Genomic DNA, 14,609 nt, shown 5'->3' with positions numbered 1-14,609 from the left:
TTCGTAAACATTTTGAAAAATGGTGCAAACTTGTTGCACAAAGAATTGTAAGGAACGATAGAACCGTGATACAAATGTATCTTTGCACAAGTAAGTATTTTATATTTTATATTGTTGTGTCAAATTTAACTTTTTCCAAATTATACTTAAGGAAATGAGTGGGCACTATTTAAAATAATAAGAGTAAGGTAAAAATGAACGAGTAATAAAATATATATTACAGTTACAGTTTCTCTAAATATTTATACAGAATCAAACACAGCGACTTCTCAACAGACTATAGCACTTTGCCCGCATCCGTCATCTAGTAGATGAAGTAATCTTGGAACACGGCATGTTATGTGAAGCCAAAAATTTTGCTGTTCTCTTACGCCCTCTATGATATATCGTGGCTGGAATAGGAGACAAAAGGCCAGCAACGCTATCTCGTCGGTGCAGAAGATCACTGAGGAGATTCTCCTCTTTGAAACCCTCCATCTTTGAAACCCTATATGGTGATTGCCAATCACTGAGTCAGTACTGTATCGTATACCTTATCTGTGATATTAACACCTCCTATGCCTCGTATGTCTTAAGTCTGTAATCGTTCATTCCCCTTTCGCTATCGTGACCTACATTATCAGCTTCGGTGAAAGGTAACTCAGTTATCAGCTGAAGGCACGGGAGATTCCTGCTGCAACACTGAGTTATCGATCGAGTCAGACGGTTGACGCAGCCGCACTAGAATCCTTGCGAGAACCAATCCCCCTCCCCCTCACACATAGTTTATCACACAAGAAGTTATTTAAAATAACTAATTCTCTCCAAATACGAATATTAGTTTCATTCTCTTTGGGAATAACTTAATACTCAATTTCATTAATCGCTTTAAGCATTCAATATTTATTTGTATATATTACTTTTTGAAAATTATAATCGTTATCTAAAAGTTCATGTATAATATTGATTACTAAAATTTTGTACTATTATTACTATTATTTTCGATCATTAATGATAAAAGATGTTTGTATTTACGGCAAAACTTTTCCTGGTGAAGTCGTATCGTTTAGAAAAGTGGTGGAGTAATTAATAATCATATAAACTTGGTTTCCTTCATGTATGCAGGAATGGATATACAGACGCTTGACGGCAGAAATTTCGAAATTGCAGGTTACCATGGATACCAGCTTATCCCATATAGAACCTTGAATCTCGTATCCTTGCGCGGGACGATCGTTTTTCCTTCTCCCTTCGATTCACGTCGCACTGCAACTCCCTTGCCCCAATAACCTAGTTATCAGTATGATTGCGAATCGAGATTGCCATTTCGCGTCCCATCGATTCGTTCTCGCAAAGTTAAAAATGATTCATCGTTGTAGCTCGATGAGCTCTCTATTCCACGTTTATGTAATTCTATTTACCAAATCACACGGATCAGCTTGAAAAATTCATAGAATTTTGTTTTGTCGTGCGAAAAGTTGTTCGAAGCTTAGTCGATGAAACCTCATAGAGGCTTGTTCGTCCGCTATGAACATGTTCATCGATCGTTCGTCCGAATGCTGTTTTATGTTACTCGGATACCTCTTTGCTGGCGTTTACGTGAAAATGCTTCGCGTGGTTACGAATGTTGCGTAGAATACGTTCATTAAAAGTTTGTTACCTTGTTATTGCGGAGAAGGCTGCCACTCCGTACACGTGAAACGAGTTTCGCTGCCTGGAGAGTTACACACGTGGACTTACGTAAATACGTTCGAGCACGTTTACACAGACACTGATCTCTATCTGTGCCTCCGAGCTTCATCACTTCGGAGGGTAGGCGGTCATTTTCGTTGGATTAGTTACTAACCTACCGGAAAAGTAGTTCTTTTCGAATTCGCACCTCGATTTTATTCATACAACTCGCTTTCGAGTAACTATTAGCGACGTTCTCGATGAGAATAGACTTCGAAAATAGGTTTGTCGTACTACCAAGTGACTAAACTTCTTGTTTTTAAGTTAGTGGGGCAACGGTGAACTGAAATACGTAAAATCTAGATCTTGAATAGGGAACAGTTTAATGTTACATGATTTCTTTATTAACGTCTAAGCTATGAATATATAAATTGGGATAACCATTAGTGATGTTCTCAATGAGAATAGACTTCGTTGCAATATCAATGACGAATAGGTTTATCGTACTACCAAATGACTAAACTAAAGAATGGTAATTATTTTTCTCGGCGCACAGGTTCGATCAATTTTCTACACTAAATGAATATAGCTTGAGGGGCATGAAACGTTATAGTCCGAGTTCGAACCTGTGCGCCGAGAAAAATAATTACCATTCTTTCAAAATAGTGCGATCGCGAAAAATACCTCCTTTAGACTAAACTAAACTTCTTCTTTTTAAGTTAGTGGAGCAACAGTGAACTGAAATTCGTAAAATCTAGATCTTGAATAGGAAACAAACAGTTTAATGTTACATGCTTTCTTTAGTAGCGTCTAAATTTGCTATGAATATATAAATTGGTATAGACACATGCGCGAGTGATATTACATTACGATCATTCAACAAAGATCGACAGTGCGGAACATTGATTTCTAGGATTCAGTAACTACTGTATAACCGTCTGATAAGGGCCTTGAAGTTTTTAATTAAGCGTAGGCGTGAACTGCTTGTACAATCCGGAATCTCGATAGTTCTGCAGAGGAATGGGCACAAACGCGATCGGTACACATAAGGGTAATGGCACAACGTGCACACTGCTGCGTTAAAACACGAACAGACGGAACCTGTATGGCGAACACGATTATGTGCCTATGACAGACAATTAGACGCTACGCACCGACACGGGTAATATCGATTTGCATATCTCTACGCGAGCACGTGCACATGCCGATGTGGGAACCGGGTACATGCATGGTTCTCCCAGAGCACAGGTGAAGCATGGCATTGGAGAAAAAGGACGACCTGTTCGAGTAGAAGGTTAAACAAGTTATTTATTTTTATTCAAGTTCAAAGAAAAGCACACGTGCAAAAACAAGCAAGATGTGGTCACAGAGTGGCCCATGGAAGTTCCGACACCAAAGTTCATTCGCCTCTAGCTGTTAAAAATAAAACTATAGCAGTGCTGACTATATGAACCCTTTGCTGTTGAATGCAAGTACAGTATTAAGTAAATATGTTGACAATCACGATGAAATTTTGAGTGGCTAGGAATTTTATCGATCTTATTGCAGCGGTTTCCAAAATTTTTTAATAAAAAATTAATTTTCATACCATAATATCTACAAATAAATCAAATTTAACAGTTATTAAAGCGCGTCTATATTATTATATCTATCAAAAATATAAAAGGTAGGGAGCCGCGGAAAAAATTTTATTTTCGGGGAGTCGTAGTAGTATATAGGTTGGAAACCGCTGGCGTAGGGTCCAAGTGTAAATGAAAAAACTAAATCTGTTGTTAAAAACACTTGCTATTGGACAAACGATTGAGCCTGGACGCTAGAATGTTCGGTTTTCTCATTCAAGAAACAGGTCCCCTTTGATCCAGGACTTCTTTCAAGCAATGTTAAACCGCATGCACTATTGCTCATAAAGCGGTGAGCAGGATGCGAGGAGTGTTTACAACGGACGCGGTAAATACGCGTTGTTGTAAACGACTTAACGCACCGTGATCGGTTCTGGATTAGCGACGGGGGTCTATTTCTGTACGCCGCGCCGTACGCATCAGTTTCGCAGCTTTTCGCGCAACTGTCTTTGCTATCGGTGTGCACGACGGGTGTCGTCGCTGCGAGGTCAGTGGAACGCCGACAATATAAATCGAGCGCTCGTTAAAACGTGACTTACGGCACTTTCACGAGCAACCGAAGTTAGCGGCGTGCTTGCAGCATTCTCCGTTATCCTCTCTCGTTGTTCGATTCCCGCTCTATCCGCTGTATTCTCTCTCTCTCTCTTTCCCTCCCTGATGATGACGAGTTCTCGTACAAGGGTTGTAAAGAAAGTTTGAGTTTTTCCAAGTTCGAATCTCGAACTGTATCGTCCATAATTATCTGAGATCTTATCAAAAACCATCAAACCGTCGTTTCTCATTTATTCGTTCCGGAAATTTGCTCGCATTCCTAAATTCCTGTTCACTAGCTCGCGAGTTCTGCCAATACAAATGCTTATCCACATTGTCACGCAGCTATCAAAAATGGAAGCTGTGGAGCGTCTTGTGCGTGGGGTGGAAAGGTATTAGACGTAGCAAGACAATCCAAAGAATTTTCTCCATATTTTCGTCCACGCTTCAATTCAACTGGTGTTTCTATGGAATTATTTTCGTCAAATTTCAATGAGAATTCGAAGTAACAAATTCTTGCAGAGTCTAACACATAAAACTGGTTTTTTTCGTATAGAAATAGATGTGACGAATAAAATTATGAATCGTCCTAAAAGCTGTACGGCGTTACTTTCGGCTTTGGCGAACAATCCCCCCCGTCGTTCCTTCCTTCCTCGTGACCGAAGTGTTTCCTCTCCCAAAGGGAAACGTATCTCATCGTCGACGCAATGCACGCTATCCTACTAACACTTCGGCTAGCAGCACACAAGGAAGGTCAGTCTATTAATAGAGCAACATGGGATCATCGGGCTCTCGACCATCGAGAACTCTATCATTGTCTTACATAATGGAATATTGCGCTCGTTCATTTAAGGCACAGCTATCCGGATTACCGGGGAATACTTGCCAGTGTCCACGGCGAAAAAGCAGGGACCACTCTGACCCTAGATTGACAATAAACGACGCCGGGGCACGAAACCGTAAGTAATTTTCAAAATCACACAGGAACATTACTATGTTCTGATCTTGTAGACAACGTTGACGAAAGTAGTAGGAATTTTATTCCCCTAACAGAATTAAACAGCATCCGGTTGCTCACCCTTTTCTGCCTTCGTCTCGTCGATCGTCTTTTCGTGATTCTTTCAATTATGTGACTTATCCCCATTTCTCCCAGCTTGACATCTATTTTTGCTTCATCTACCTCTTCTTCTTTCTATGGTTCCTCGGCTATTTCTTTTCTCTATCTACCCCTTCAAGAAGTTCTTGTTCCATCTCTTTAACCTATTTATTTAGAATTTCTCCTACTTTCACAGCAACGTGGATTTAAAACGTGCTTCGTTACATTTCAGGATCTATCTCCCAATATAAGAATTTAGAAACAGCGTTGCATGTAGTCGAATACGTTCTAGTTTTAAATAAGAGAATGTATAAGCGTGTTTACTGTTGAATCCAGCTAAGAGCTGCAAACAATCGCATTCGGCAAGGTTAGAGCAGAGATCGAAATTTTCGGGTTACCGCATTTCCCCAAATTTGTGACCACGGTTTCCATCGATCCACTGTTCCACCGCTTTGTTACTCAAAGGATAAAACACCGCGAGCTCGGTTGATGGCACGTATTTGCATTTAGCGAAGAAAATTCGTCGCGTGAACGGACCCGCCGCACACGTTCGTCGATTTCACACACACACATTCGGTACGTATGTCCTTCGAGAGCGAAACGCAACACCACAAAAGGAGGAAGTCAGTGCAAGGACTAGAAGGGGGCGGCGGGGGCGTAGTAGTGGGAACAAGAAGGGAAATTGTGTAATTTATTCAGCCGAGCAAGGGGCCAGCGCAGTTCGGTGTGCACGCGTAGGTGAATCGGATGATGTAAGAGAAGGGTGGCGCCAACGTTTATACCGTGAATAAAACTTCGCGTGCTTTCGAAAATTGCGGCAACCGGCGAAACAACAAAACCGAACGCAATCGCCGCGCCGCGCCGCGCGCACCGGCTCGCAATCCCGACGCTTTACGGCGTACGAGAGGGAATCGTCAGATTCGGGCTTTTCAATTTTTACGCGGCCCATACATTTTCCGATCCACTTACAGGATTGAATCGCTCTGAATTATTCTCGCGGATCGGAGACTTGATTATTCCAGACCGAAAAAGTTATCTTCGTTTACTCCGTCTCGCTGTCACGTTTCGGGGATCGATGGCTGGCGAATGTAGGTCGGAAAACTTACAATAACCACAATTTTCTGCATTATTCAATGAGAAGAAGTTCGTTGCCGTTGTCGCTTCTATCGGTCATTTTTTCAATTCATTTCGTGTCCGAAATAATCCAAAGCATCAGGCTATTCTAATTTCTGGATATCTGGCGAGAACGAAGGATGACTTCATATATATGGACACGTAAGACGGAACACTTCGCTGAAGTTACATCGATAACCAGCCCAGTTGTTAAAGCGTGATATATATCCGGAGCAGCAAAGTGACCATCGCAATCGCATAAATCAGCGCACTGTGCGAACGGTTCCACTTTCTATCGACGGATGACTCGGTCAAGCCAACGTTCAATATAAGGCTACGATCGCGTAATCGGCGGTACCTTCGAACTATATTTAGATGGTGATCCTTTAAACAAGGATAGTCTCGGGGGAAAATCGATCCTTCATAAAAGAAGCGTAAAGTCTCCTCGTCTCGGGGTTTACCCATAGTTTGGCCGATACACGAGAGATTGTCGTGGTTGTTAATCTACGATAGTTCGACCGGTTCATTGTTATCGACGCGTCGTCGTCTCGGTGCAAACGATATCCGCTTAAGAATCGAGTTACGAGACCGCAAAGTAGCGAGACGAGTACCACTTCTGATACCAAGTATATACTCGGGATCCCTGTATGTGGATCCGTGCGCGCGTGCGTGCCCGCGCGTACGTGTGCGTGTGTGTGGTGTGTGCCTCGTTCCTTCTTTTTCCGCTTTGCTCTTTCTCCCGACGTAGCGAGCAGTCGATCGGTCGGTCGGTCGGTCACTGAACCGCCCGCGCCGCCTTGTAACTCCGTGCCATTCCATCCCATCCTGCCGCGATCGAGCGGGTACCGTTAGAATCTTGTCCCAGTCTACCTGGAAACCAATTCGTCGACTACGGCCGAACCGACTGCTCGTCGTCGGGATCGTTCCTAACGACTCCGAACCCATCGAATCCGAGCCAGACGATGAGCTTTAGGCATCTATGCTGCTACACGCCGGACAACCTTGAAACTATGGCAACGAAAGTAGCCGTTCCACGAGCTGCGTTTCCGACATACACGGTGTAGCTAAATCATGCTGCAACCGACACCAGATTCTGCCGTATAGCTTTGTCTTCTTGCAATTTTTACGCTTTTAACACTAAACCTACCACCGCCGGTCAAATGACCCGTCTCTGCTTTTCTATTCTACAATCATTGTAATTATAATGATGATTTCACTGGAAATGGTTACATACATTTTTGCATCTCAAATCTATATAAATTCTATGATGTCAGTTTTATAAGACAACACGTGTCAGCCATTTTTACGGGTTTGGAAGGTTTAGTGTTAAACTGCTTCCGTTCGAATATCGGATATAGGATTCACCACATTTCATATCAGAGATGGGCAAAAATTAAATCAACGATGGACGACTAAATTGCTACTTCAATCGTTGACCGCGATTAACAATTAATCTCCTAGTTTAGTCGTTAATTGCGGTTGACGATTAGATTTCTAGTTTAGTCGTTAATTGGGATTAACGATTACCATTCCTTTCAATTGTAATCGTCAATCGGATAATTAATTATTGATTAACTGCTGAAATTTCGAAATGAAATACGGAAGCAAAACTATATATGAATACTGATGAAAATGTAAAATGAGTTTAGGTGTATTGTCATTTGGTCTATAATATAAACTCTGTTTACGTGCTGTTATGTTTTCTCTCGATGATTTCTTCTTTTAATCAACGATTGACGATTAACTTCGTCAGTCAATTGATGCAATCTTCGATTTTTCAATGATCTCTTCTTTTAATCAACGTTTAACGATTAACTTCATCAGTCGATTGAATCAATCGTCGACCTTTCGTTGATTTCTTTTTTTAATCGTACACATTAATCAATCGATCATGATTAAATTTTTAATCGATTGGTGCCCAATTCTGTTTCACATGTACCAATCTAATGCAAAGAATCGCTTTGCACAGTTCGTAATGCGACGGCCTGGCGAACTACACTCGAAAGAAGTATGTGCTACAGTGCCTCAATAACAAATTCGCTTCGGGATTCTGGAACTAAATTTTGCTTGTACATAGCCGTTTCGTTCGTAATTATGCGTCGGAAGTTTTGCGTAAACTTTCTTCCTCGCATCTCGCTCTCTCTCTCTCTTCCTCTTCGTCCTTTCTCTCTGCTTCCCTCTCCCTTTTTGTTTCCCCTAGTCAACTTCTTATTAACTGACCTGGTTAGTTCGGCCTCAGTTGCGGCAGATACGAAGTTCGCGGAGTCTAACGAGGAAATCTCTTGAAAATTCTAATCTGACGGAAACTGTGGATCCGCGCGGGGACATTTTATTCTGTGATCTAGGATTTTTTCCCGTGCGAACTTCCAATTTCGGTTTATTAACGAAACGCAGAGCGCATCGGCTATCGCGCTTGGATTAGAATTCCGATTCGTGTTGCATTTCATTCAGCGGGAACGATCTCGGTTCTCGCGTCGATCAACAGATTCAGCGCGCACACACGCGCCGCATTTTATTCGTCGCGCGTAAAACTTGGCACAATGGCGCAACGGAAATCGTTACAGACGCGGGATACGTGTCCGAGCCAGAAAACCGTAACCTTTAAGCGTTGTTGCTAATTGGCGGGAAAACGTTCAAGTTTCCTCACCTCTTTCCAATTAAGCGTACCTTGCTTACACACTAGCTCCGCAAACCCGAATTACTCGAACGATCCTGCAGGGTGTTCCATCGAATCATTACCGCTACGTTGTCCAACACATTCGTTTGACATTCCAATAAATCAGCTGGTGCGAACATCCGATTCAATTTCCCATCTTCTAACCCTTAAGTGGTACTGGGATCTGTTTAAAATTCTGTACAAAAACGCATGTGTATAACTAACATAGATCTACAAAACATATATTTTAAATTTTCATTAAGGGCTCAAATAAAAGAGTTTTAAAAATTGCCTTTTTCATTTCTGCATGTAACCTTGTAAATTATAATTTTTGGAAAATTTTTCTTGCATATCATTTCGCAAACCAATGCTTCTAATTGATTATAAAAAATCAGGTCGTTTGGCACGATTATAAAAAAGTTATTAGTTTTTAAAAGGTGTACGAATACTTTGTACACCCACCGTATTTGCCATTTAGTTATCACTAACAAATCAAAAAGTTTTGACTAATGACTACTTTGCTATGACTAACATTCAAAAAGACCATTAGTCATTTTTAAATATAAGTTGATTATTGCCCAACTCTGCCATAGAGCAAGCACGACGCAAAATGAACTCGCGAACTACACACTGGTCGCAAAAATGCAAACAGCAGAGCTAGAACGATTTTATTTTTCGAAGATCTGTGCCACGTGTCAGATTATTTGAAAACCGTCTATGAATTTCATTGTGAAGATTGTAAAGGGACGGGCGAGACACAAAAGGAGTGTGTCGCAACAGCGCGCGTGAAAACTTTCGAAACGGTATAGGATAAAATCTAAAATTCATCCGGCGCAATTTCCGCGAGGTGATACGAAGCTCGCTGCAGCGAACTTTCAAGTTCGCGGGGATGCTTAGATGGGACACCATGTATTACGGAGTAACTGCGTTTCGAGCGTGGAAGTCATCATCAATCAGATAGAAAGGAATAATTGATCGTGAAGCAATCGATACCGTAAATTGATACAGGCCGATCGTCGAGCGATACCGCGAGCCCGAGGAGGGATGAAAAATGAAAAAGATGGTTAAAAGGGGTGTGGGGAGGAATACGCGATAGTAGGGGATGGACATCGGCGGCAGTGGTGGTGGTAGTGGTGGTGGCGCGGTGGCGATGCTGATGGCGGTAGTGTGGGCGTCGGCAGAGCAAGGGGTGGAAAATGGGCTACGGAGGGTTGCACGAGGCAAGTAGGAAGAGGGGTATGGACGCGGTCACCATGGCAACCATGGCTGGGTTTCAGGGCCCCGGCCGATGGTTTGGGTAATGTTCCGCGCCTTGGAATGGATTTCTCTCGCTTCGCTACCAAATGGGGTTAGTCAGTGCTAAGCAGACGCCTGTTCTCTCTCTTTTCCCTCTTTCCGTTCTCTTCCTTATTCCTTATTCCTCCTCCGCCGGTCTCTTTGCTTTCCGTCTCCTCGCGCGCTAGATAAATCACGCGAAACAGAACACATAAATATCTCTACTAGTTTTGATAATGCAAACGCAGTTCGAGACCGACGTCACAGTGTCCCGAAACGGGAATGCGATCAACATAAGTTCCTCTTCTCCAGATCCTTTTTTGATATAGTAGAGTCTCCGGGTAACAGGAAGTCCTATAAACTACGCGTACTTTCTTACTCGGCGGGACAAATGTCTCTTTTAAAAAAAAAAGCAAATAGAAAGAATGAAATATGTTTAGAAAGTGAATTTAATACATTGTCCGACATATGGTTTTATCGTTCTAAGCGTGAAAGGGTTGAATTTGCATTGAAGAGCCCTTTGTTCGTGTTGATTGAAAGCCTTTTATTATCTATGTCGCCACTAAACTGCGTATTTTTGTACGTTTAAAGCGTTCAAAGAAGTTCGAAGCTAATAGAAAACAGACCTTGATGTTTGTCAGCTCCTTGTAAAATAAGAATGTATTAATAGAATGTCATTATACCGCTCCAAACATAAAGAGATGATAACGGAGGTTCGATTAATCAACGTTTCGCTGTGTATTCATTAAATTTGTAGAACATAATTTACATGAAAATTGATTTTATCACGACGCGATCTCGTTAAAAACTTATGGACGTCCAAAGAGGAATCAAAAACGTGTGCAGTACGCCGATGAAAGCCGATCACGCGTGTAGAAATCCATAATTTATCGCAACAGCGAATACCAAAGCGTCGCTATCTCAAATTTCTCGCGAAAGATGGCGCGTTTGTGGCTCGTGCCGATAACCGTTGACTTTGCCGCGATAAAGTCAAGATTGTCAGACTGAAACTTGTTGATTAATTCCCAACACGACATCGTAAAGAGCCCTTTGAGGGGCCGACGCAAATGGGCTCTATCCGGAGTCCCTTGACGATCCCGCGTACCCAGGGAAAACCATATAAATGCAAAAATATGACGGTCTGTTTATTTTTCCGGGAGTCCCGGCGATCGACGCGTTTCACTCCGTGTCGTTTCTCTTCAATTCGTTCCGGAGCAAATACACAATTTCCTGTGATTACTTTAATGGGGCTTTGTCTTCGGAGTGTCGAGTGACAGCGGGTACATTGCAATCATTTTTTACGGTGTGATTCTCGGTGACAATGGCGTGTTGATCTTATCTCGCCGTCCTCTTGTCGTCTCGTTGCTCACACTAGTGCGCTGCATGTCACCGAGACCGTAAACAAGAACAAACACGAGCAGTTTATATTGATATTGCTATAGAGAAAAGGAAATTAAAATTTGGAGAATTGACCACTTGACACCTTAACGACGGGTGACTCGCGCCGCGTCAACGCCTTCGTTACGGGACCGTATCGCTAATCAATTTACCTATTATGTACCAATTTGATGCCGTGTCATCCGTCGTTAAGATGTTAATAATATAATCAACTGCATTAACGAAGGTTAAGAACATTTCTACTTTCCTTTCACAGTGAAGAGTCTTTTGGCCGGTGATATGAAATTTCTCTTGTTTTATTTTCCATACAATAATCTGTAAAACTGGTAATTTGCATAAAAGTTCGCAAGCTAATGATCGCTTTTGTTATCGAGAAGACGATTACTAATCGGATAGAATACACTTTCAGTTGTAAATCATAGTACACACTGTTTTATTTCGTTGAGAACGTTTAGAAAGTGGGAAATATTTGATCTTGAATTCCGAAGTTGGTAAAACGATTATGGTTTGAGACAAGGTTCTTTAAGCGAGCGTCCGCTTCCGGGGTTGCATAAATCGGCTGTGAAAGCCTCGAGGAATTTTTGCTGGCGACAGGTATTTGGTTCGCGACACAGTTTCGCCTAGTCCATCGACTCGCTTTATTGGATAATTACTCGCGAGTAATAACAATAAGACGCCTAAGTATGGGTCATTGAGGCGGTTTCTCGGGGCGCGGGTCGTATTGTTAATTCCACGCGGAGGATTGCGGCAGCACGTTGCGCGCTGGCATAACGAAATCAGCCGGCAGTGCGGTGCTCTGTGTGGCTGATATACCGGTGTAGTCATGTACTTGATGGGCTTTCCGCTAACGAGAGTTAATTGCAGCATAAATATGCCCGTTATGAATGGGCGAAGTGATTACGATAAGCTGGAGAATTGTAACAGCGTGCCGCAACGAAGGAAACGCTCGTAAAATCATGCGGGGCAAATAATGAAAACCGATACGCGCCGCGTCGATGTTGCGCACTGAAAATCTATAAACCGGTAAAACGATTTATTTGTTTCCTATCGAGTAACCGCGATCGTTACTTTATCACGCCTCTGCCATTCGACACGTGTCAACGGACACCATACATCCCGCCATTTTTGCTACGAATATTCTTCGACAAATTAATCGGCAGAAAATATGAGCAAATCTTTTTAGAATTCAAAGAAAGGTAATCATTTAAACGTTTCATCCATTTCGGAACAGTTGAATCTTTACGAACTTATAAAAGAATGGAATCTGATCGTTAGAAAGGTTCGCGCGCAGTTTAATTTTACACGCGTTAACTACTTCTCATGTTTTAGTAATTAAATAGTGGGAGAATGTTCTATGCATACATCGAGTGCAGCATTAAATTATTGACGACCACATAAATGAATTTTATCGTTCGTTTATGAGGATTGATCGATAGTTCGAAAGTGTAAAATTTGAATAGCTTCCCACCGCTTTGGGGAAGGTTCGGAAATTGTTATTCACCGTTCATAACATTTTGTACGAGCCTGAATTCATTAGACACTGGCTATCGGTGCATTGATAAGTACACGTGAAAGAAATACTTGCTCACTTTGCCAGGCATTTGACCTGAATACCTACGGCCTGTTTTCAGCTCACCCTCTCTCTTTCTCTCTCCAACAGCCGCCTTTACTTTCCTTGTCCCTCGATCTCCGTCTCTATCTACCTCTTTTCTCTTCTCCCTTCTCGCACCGTCGCGTCGCTCTGTCTTTTCTCTCCACCCTTTCGTATACCTTTTTCCTTTAGCAGCTCGTGCACACGGGGAAGCTTCTGGCCACTTTACATAAATAACACGGCTCATTTGTTTGCCACGTGAAATGTTAACGATAAAACTACGCCGGTATCCAACAACGATCGGTTTCGATCTACGGCGGCGCATTCGTAATTTCATCAGATTGTATTCGGTTTGCGCTGAAATAAGTGCGGTTTTAAATTCTAAACCGTCAACCTTTAGCGGCGTATCTCGGCTTCGAATAAATGTTGCGAATAGAAATGGGAACGCTGGTATTATAGTAAGTTGTGTAGTTCTGGAGCAACGAAATTTTCAAAGCTATCTAGCTCCTCGATCGAGTGACGTCTGTTTTAGTGAAATGGTTAGTTAAACGATCCATCGGTATGACGTCATACCGGTATATTTGCATATATTTACCGGTAACAATTTCGGTTTTTCCAATGTACAGGATACACTAACTGCTTCACGATCATAAACGTGGTACATATTCCGTAACTCACATGTCTTATTGATAATTAATGTTGATACAAATTTTAGTAAATTTTATTACAGTAATAATAATCTATATATATTAAAATAGAAAAGTATGTGTGTGTGTATGTGTACAGTGGATGTAAAAAGTATTCGTACTCCCTTTAAAATAGGATAACTTTGTTATAATTGTGTCGAACGTGCTGATTTTTTATAATCAATTAGAAGCATTGGTTTACGAACATCTTTCGATGCATGTCGTTTTTTTCCTGCGTCAACCGATTTCGATGAAATTTTCAGTATGTGCATAATTTTTCGTTCCCAATTAGGGATTTACATATCAAATGTTCGATAGTAAGTTAAGTAGACGATATTGAAGACTCTGAGCATGTTGGTTCTATGTGGGAACATTGCGATTTTGTACCTGCATATATATGTATAAAATTCCCATACAGGAACAAACATAAAATGCAATAAATAACATTTTCTAATAAAATTTTATTATTTATTTCATGACCACACTCATTTTTAATTAGACGAACAGCCATATATATTTTTTTCAACTCGTCATCAAAATTCATGCAATACAGCAGTGCTCTCCAACCTTTTTATCGCCGCGGACCGGTCAACGTTTGATAATTTTACCGCGACGAATAATTTTAATTTAATTGCATTTAAGTAATTGTATTTAATGTTCCTTGGGCGGCCCGGTACCATTTGATCCGCGAACCGGGGGTTGGGGACCACTGCAATAGAGGGTTGACACTAGAAATCTACCGAGCATGACAAAAATATTTATTTAAATTCCGTACAAGTCTTGTTTCAGTACGTATTTCAAATTTTCAATAGAGGAGTTTATTAAAAAAATTAATTTCCCAGTAATCGTTGAGATGTTTTAGAGAGGTTTTTTTACTTCAACGATTCTCGACGTCGGGACAGTTGCAAGGATACCTCTTTTCTTTCTCTTTCTTTTTCATTCTTGTTTCGTATACTTTTTCGAACACTCTTGCAACTGTGGCGCTCATTAAGAC

This window comes from Lasioglossum baleicum, chromosome 4 (genome assembly GCF_051020765.1).
Source record: "Lasioglossum baleicum chromosome 4, iyLasBale1, whole genome shotgun sequence".
Taxonomy (NCBI): domain Eukaryota; kingdom Metazoa; phylum Arthropoda; class Insecta; order Hymenoptera; family Halictidae; genus Lasioglossum; species Lasioglossum baleicum.
Note: the sequence above shows the minus strand (reverse complement) of the source record.